Below are 7,690 nucleotides of genomic sequence, written 5' to 3' on the forward strand. Positions count from 1 at the left end.
TTGTTGACAGTGTAACCTATATAAATTCAGTATGATGTATTTTGAATTTGGCACTGCATTGTGTTTTAGGGTTATCAGAAAACACATGGAAATTAACCATGATTTTATTACCTCGCTCTCTTTTGACGTTTTACAGTAAACCCCACCTACTTTGATTTGATTGGCCATCTCAATCATTTTGACATTGACGAGTGCTGTTGAGGATTTGATCTGAAGAGCAGCAGTCACTCGCGCATCTGTAGATTAGTGCAAGTTAATTCTCACACTTTAATAGTATTTATAGCTCCTATAGGAGGTTAAGGAGCTGGCTGTCTGGTGCAGTCTTAACAACCTGGAGCTTAACACGCTCAAAACGGTGGAGATGATCGTGGACTTCAGGAGAAACCCCCCTGCTCTCCCCCCACTCACCATCATGAACAGCACTGTGACTGCAGTGGAGTCATTCAGATTCCTGGGCACCACCATCTCTCAGGGCCTGAAGTGGGATATTCACATTGACTCTATTGTAAGAAAGGCCCAGCAGAGGTTGTACTTTCTTCGCCAGCTGAGGAAGTTCAACCTGCCACAGGACTTACTGAAACAGTTCTACTCTGCCATCATTGAATCCATCCTCTGCACCTCAATAACTGTCTGGTTCAGCTCAGCTACCAAATCTGACCTCAGAAGACTACAGAGAGTAGTCCGGACTGCTGAGCGAATCATTGGTACAACCCTCCCCACTCTCCAAGAACTGTACTCATCCAGAGTGAGCAAAAGGGCTGGTAAAATCACTCTGGACCCCTCACATCCAGCACACAACCTCTTTGAACTGTTACCGTCTGGTCGACGCTACAGAGCTCTGAGCACCAGAACGACCAGACACAGGAACAGTTTCTTCCCTCAGTCAATACATCTCATGAACACTCAACAAATAAACGCAGAACACACAACTATAATATATTATCCATTCACCACACTCACTTATTTTAGTTTTATTTTCTCATTTCTAATTTGCACATACTTGACCTGAACATACATAGTTGTCTATATTATATATTGTGTTTTTGCTGCTTCGTACATTGCCTATTTGGATATTTGTATATTATTTATTTATTATCTGTGTCCTGTCCTGTTGCTGTCTCTCTGTTGTACTGTGGAGCTTCTGTCACTACAACAAATTCCTTGTATGTGTAAACATACCTGGCCAATAAAGCTCATTCTGATTCTGATTCTAACAGGCTGTGACTATGAGACGTTATTGCATAAAAATGTACATGAGTATGCAGTTTTCCCTATTGCTCGCGTGCCAGCGATTATCCCTCTGCGTGCCACTGGTTGGATTTATTCATGCTTTTTTTATGCCATGTTGGAGTTATACACTGATTTTCTGTCACGGTCCATGGACCCCCTGAATTAGCCTTGGCCACCCCATGAATAAAACTCTAGCTCCGCCTCTGGATATTGCAATGTATGTTTACATAGTTATAATCAAACATTATCATACAGCTCCAAATATAGCCTAGCTGTAACCAAAATGAACAGAAGACATTATTCAGATTCAAAACAAGAGAAATGGCAGAGCGACGGCGTAAACAACAACAACAAAACAATAAAAAAAGGACGTGGATAGACGAAGAGTTGAGCGTGGATTCACTGCAAGCGGACTCACAGCAGCCTGTCCAGTCAACAAGGGCTTCAGCAGCAGACGCAGTGAGTGCACAGCCTTCTGCTCAGAAAAGCCCAACAGGTCACATTATTACAACTTAACTTTCAAATTGTTGTAAAATAAGCCACATTTTATTGTCACAAAATACTTGCATTATATTTTTTGTGACAAATATTGTAGTTTACCTTATTTTCTATTATTTTTAAAGTATTATTTTTACTTTGTAATTCTGATATCACCTAACATGTAAACTTTAACCATGCGCATATAGTTTGCTCGTTGTCTAAGAGACATATACCTTACATGGATTTTATTTACAGCCAGCAGTGCTAAGACCTGTAATTCTGCAGCAACTTGTGTTTTTCAGAGTCTTTGCACAGTTTCTACACACTGCAGGATTTGATCGGAAAGGGAAGCTTCGGCAAGGTGTTCAAGGCAACACGAACATCCGACGGCCAAGAGGTAGCATGCTTTCACTGAGCATTATCCTTATGTACAGAACCACTCCACTCCATCCAAAGAGGTATGTTTAAAATAAAGTACATAATGAAGAATTTGATTAAAAAAAAAAAAGATCTTTGCAGGTTGCCATCAAAAGACTGTGTGAATGAAACAACAGCCGTTGTATTGAAATTGTAATTTGGCAAAGACTAAAGAATACTTAGCTGACAGATTTAAAGGTGCACACAGATTCCCTGCGAAATTTAGCTGCACTTTATACATATAGACAATAGTGAACCTTCTTTTCTGCTAATGTGACCGAACCTTAAGAGTTTTACTGTATTTACTGTCGTTAACACACCACAAATAAAAGTAAAAGGTAAAGCCTCGAAGCACCAAATAACTTTGAGCTGGAAAGGCTCTGTTGATTGTAAAATCTATCCACCTTTTTCTTGCCGTAAAAATGGGCCATTTGTAAATTCTATGGGTCTAGCTTCTGGTCTCATCCGCGTCCAGCTATTTTTATCTGTACAAAACAGTTTGTTTTGCTGCTTATGCTGTCTTACCATATTATTTGAATGTCTTATCTTCACTATGAACACACTTGTTTGTAGTGCAAACAGTTTTACCGTTTACTGCACATTGTTATTCTCCTCGTTATAGCGGCTAATGAACCGGAAGTCTTGCCCATAGGCTTACTTCCGCGTTGAAGAAAAAGGTGGATAGCTAACTAAGCGTTTGTTGTCTTTTTCTCTAGCCTGTTTGTTCCAGACCTCTACAGAAGTGGCGCTGATGCTCATGTTGAGGTGTCCTCCAGTAAGCCCCTATGTATGGAATACAAATGTACGAGTGGTTTGATCGGCCCAAGATCTTCTTGCTCATTCTGGAATACCCTCAACCGTGCATGGTCCTGCGAAAGTTCATCAACGATTCGTCGGGACTGATCGAACTCTGGGCATTACGCTGTTTTTGATGGTGAACAGGCCTCTCCTAATTCTTGGAAGTCCAGCGTATCCATCGCTGAGGAAACAGATGCCATGCTAAATTATCAGAGGGTATTTTCATACGTCTTGACTAACTCCTCCAAACTTTTGCAGCATGCCGTGATCTGAGTGGCCAGTGCCTGAAACGCAATCCAGCGAAGCGGCCGACTTTAGAGCAGATCTTACGGCACCCGTGGTTCAAAAGTCGGCTCTAGAATGAAGGCAGGTGTGGTGTCTGGTCAGATGTAAGGTAATCATTCTCCATAGAGATCAAGTACTGTCATATTTTTCAATTCTAAATTATGTTCAGAAAACGAAGCAGTTATTGAACAGTACTGAACTGAATAAACAACATGGTAATATAATAATATGAGTCGGCTGAAGAACACTGGACTAGATGGAAACCAGAAGAGACAAAATGATTCAAAATTTTCTGGAGTTCATGAACCCGAACAGACCTCTAAAGGACCAGTGTGGCCATTTGTAAAAAATGTAAATAACTTTATAATGGAATAGAGGGGTCAGCTTTGCAATATTTCAAAGGAAAGCACATTTTCCGGTTTCGGTCTGGCCTGGTGTTATTTGCTGTGAATGGCACTGAATTGGTCTTGATTTTCATATGAATGCAACGCTTCCAGATTCTTCAGTCAAGTATCTTTTAATGATGGACATAATCAGCGCTGTGTCTCTAATGATCTGTTAAGCTTTACATTTACATTTACATTGCATTTAGTAATTAAGCAGACGCAATAAAAAGAAAACAAGTAGAATAGAAATAGAATAGACAATACTAGAGTTTTTTAATAGTTAAAAGGAAACAAGTAAATAGAATAGAAAAAGAATAGAGAGTGCTAGTGTTAGAGGGTTAATTTTTATAATAAATAAAAAGAAAACAAGTAAATAGAGTGATTTCTATGGTTTTTAGATAATAAATAAAAATAAGTTCTTTTTAAACATGTGTCTGGTTGTTGATGTCCATATATTATTTAATGCTACACTTCAGAGAAATTATCCATAAAAGTAAAATACCCAATAAGTGATATGGCTATTTATTTATGCGTTAAAACCCCTTAACAACACAGATAATGCTATATAGAAAGAGGTTTTGGTGGTGAACGTTTCATCAGACAGTCATGTGCTATTTTTTTTTTTAGCAAAATATAAAAAAATTTTATTATTTAAATGTATGCAGCACAAAAAAATGAAACAATAAAAATAACAAGAAACATGTGTTGTCAATTAAAATTGATATGCAGCAGCTGTGAGTTCCCAGTTTATTTTCAACGAACTTCACCAGTATTTGTCATGTCGTGTTCACTGCCTAATCAGAAGTGGTTTTATTCACAATAAATCAAGTGCACCCCCACAAAACTCATAAAAATGACTGGGTGTCATTGCACGTAAGTATACACACAAATACATTGCTTTTATACACATATGTGACCCTGGAGCACAAAAGCAGTCATGAGTAGCACAGGTATATTTGTAGCAATAGACAACAATACATTGTATGGGTCAAAATTATACATTTCTCTTTTATGCCAAAAATCATTAGGATATTAAATAAAGATCATGTCCCATGAAGATAGTTTGTAAATGTCCTACCGTAAATATATCAAAACTTCATTTTTGATTAGTAATATGCATTGCTAAGAACTTCATTTGAACAACTTTAAAGATGATTTTCACAATATTTAGATTTTTTTGCTCCCTCAGATTCCAGATTTTCAAATAGTTGTATCTCAGACAAATATTATCCAATCCTAACAAACCATACATCAATGGAAAGATTATTATTATTATTATTCAGGTTTCAGATTATGTAAAAATCTCAATTTTGGAAAATTGACACTTATGACTGGTTTTGTGGTCCAGGGTCACATTTTATGCTTCACAAGAAAGTTAATTTGAATCTATATTTTATCTATTTTTATCTAGCACTGCTCAGATATAGCTGCCCCATGTATCATCAGCCTTACAGTTCATTCTGTTTTGGGTAAAATGTGTCCTCTCCCTGTGATATCCATCCAGAAATAACAAACAATGTGACAAAACAGGTATGAAAACCAAAGTGTTCTGAGTATTGTCTGGAAGTTAGTACAGTTAACATTTTTTTTAAGATTCACACATATTTTTAGTAGAAAGCTTAATTTGACTTTCGATTAATAAACATGAACTGACGTCTGAGGTGTTAATGTTTTTGGGCTGATCGTCACAAGACTGAGGCATGTGATATTGATCAGACTATAAAGCACATTCTTCGTTGTGTAGTAAATAGAACAGAATGTAATTTCAGAACCGAACAGAACGTTAACTTCAGAATAGAACGTTAATTTCAGAACAGAATAGAATGTTAATTTCAGAACAGAATGTTAATTTCAGAACGTTAATTTCAGAACCGAACAGAACGTTAACTTCAGAATAGAACGTTAATTTCAGAACAGAATAGAATGTTAATTTCAGAACAGAATGTTAATTTCAGAACGTTAATTTCAGAACCGAACAGAACGTTAACTTCAGAATAGAACGTTAATTTCAGAACAGAATAGAATGTTAATTTCAGAATAGAACGTTAACTTCAGAACAGCATGGTAAAGAACAAAATGTTAGTTTCAGAAAAGAAGAGAATGTTATTATCAGAAAAGAACAGAGATTAACATCAATTTAATTACAGAACCAAACACAACATTTACATAATAGAAAATAATAGAATATTAATTTCAGAATAAAAGAGGGATGCATGTTAATAGCCAACAGAATAGAACAGAATTCATCTTCAGAACAGAACTTCAAAACATATCAGAAAAGAACAGAAAGTTAATTTCAGAATTGAAGAGAAGTTAACTCCGAATTAAAACGCCTCTGATTGGTCATTGCATTCATAAACTCAACAGAAATGTGTGTGATTGGTTATAAAGTTCAACGCTGATGCAACTTGAACAATCAATCAATGTAATTGTAGTATAATAGACACTTTTCATTAATTTAATCGTGACCGTAATAGATCTAGCTTAATTGCGCAAGGGCTCTATTTTATTTTTTATCTTGAATTTGGGTGGCATTTTTGCCCCAAGCCCCCGTTAATGTCCGACCCTGATAAAGACGTCAATGAAGAACCATCCTCATGAGAAACGACTGGTGTAGTGTGCAATCATATACAGGTGCTGGTCATAAAATTAGAATATCATGAAAAAGTTGATTTATTTCAGTAATACCATTCAAAAAGTGAAACTTGTATATTAGATTCATTCATTACACACAGACTGATATATTTCAAATGTTTATTTCCTTTAATTTTGATGATTATAACTGACAACTAATGAAAGTCCCAAATTCAGTATCTCAGAAAATTAGAATATCAATTAAGACCAATGCAAATAAAAATATTTTTAGAAATGTTGGCCAACTGAAAAGTATGAACATGAAAAGTATGAGCATGTACAGCACTCAATATTTAGTTGGGGCTCCTTTGGCCTGGATTACTGCAGCAATGCGGCGTGGCATGGAGTCGATCAGTCTGTGGCACTGCTCAGGTGTTATGAGACCCCATGTTGCTCTGATAGTGGCCTTCAGCTCTTCAGAATTGTTGGGTCTGGCGTATTGCATCTTCCTCTTCACAATACCCCATAGGTTTTCTATGGGGTTAAGGTCAGGCGAGTTTGCTGGCCAATCAAGAACAGGGATACCATGGTCCTTAAACCAGCTTTTGGTAGCTTTGACAGTGTGTGCAGATGCCAAGTCCTGTTGGAAAATGAAATCTGCATCTCCATAAAGTTGGTCAGCAGCAGGAAGCATGAAGTGCTCTAAAACTTCCTGGTAGACGGCTGCGTTGACCTTGGACCTCAGAAAACACAATGGACCAACACCAGCAGATGACATGGCACCCCAAACCATCAATGACTGTGGAAACTTTACACTGGACCTCAAGCAACGTGGATTATGTGCCTCTCCACTCTTCCTCCAGACTCTGGGACCTTGATTTCCAAAGGAAATGCAAAATTTACTTTCATCAGAGAACATAACTTTGGACCCCTCAGCAGCAGTCCAGTCAAGACGCTTCTGACGCTGTCTCTTGTTCAAGAGTGGCTTGACACAAGGAATGCGACAGCTGAAACCCATGTCTTGCATACGTCTGTGCGTGGTGGTTCTTGAAGCACTGACTCCAGCTGCAGTCCACTCTTTGTGAATCTCCCTCACATTTTTGAATGGGTTTTGTTTCACAATCCTCTCCAGGGTGCGGTTATCCCTATTGCTTGTACACTTTTTTCTACCACATCTTGTCCTTCCCTTCGCCTCTCTATTAATGTGCTTGGACACAGAGCTCTGTGAACAGCCAGCCTCTTTAGCGATGACCTTTTGTGTCTTGCCCTCCTTGTGCAAGGTGTCAATGGTCGTCTTTTGGACAACTGTCAAGTCAGCAGTCTTCCCCGTGATTGTGTAGCCTACAGAACTAGACTGAGAAACCATTTAAAGGCTTTTGCAGGTGTTTTGAGTTAATTAGCTGATTAGAGTGTGACACCAGAGGTGAAGTGAAGTGAAGTGACATTCAGCCACTGCTCTGCATTTAACCCATCCAACGTGCACACACACAGCAGTGAACACACACACACACACACAGCAG

At 38.0% G+C, this 7,690-nt stretch overlaps 1 protein-coding gene across 1 annotated transcript in view; it reads left to right on the top strand.

Moving 5' to 3' along the window:
• LOC306867658 (ELAV-like protein 2) overlaps window positions 1-7,690 on the top strand; it is a 75,205-nt gene that overhangs the window by 43,033 nt on the left and 24,482 nt on the right. The gene's annotated exons all lie outside the window — the stretch shown is intronic.

Source organism: Barbus barbus (assembly GCF_936440315.1).
Source record: "Barbus barbus genome assembly, chromosome: 49".
Lineage (NCBI taxonomy): Eukaryota > Metazoa > Chordata > Actinopteri > Cypriniformes > Cyprinidae > Barbus > Barbus barbus.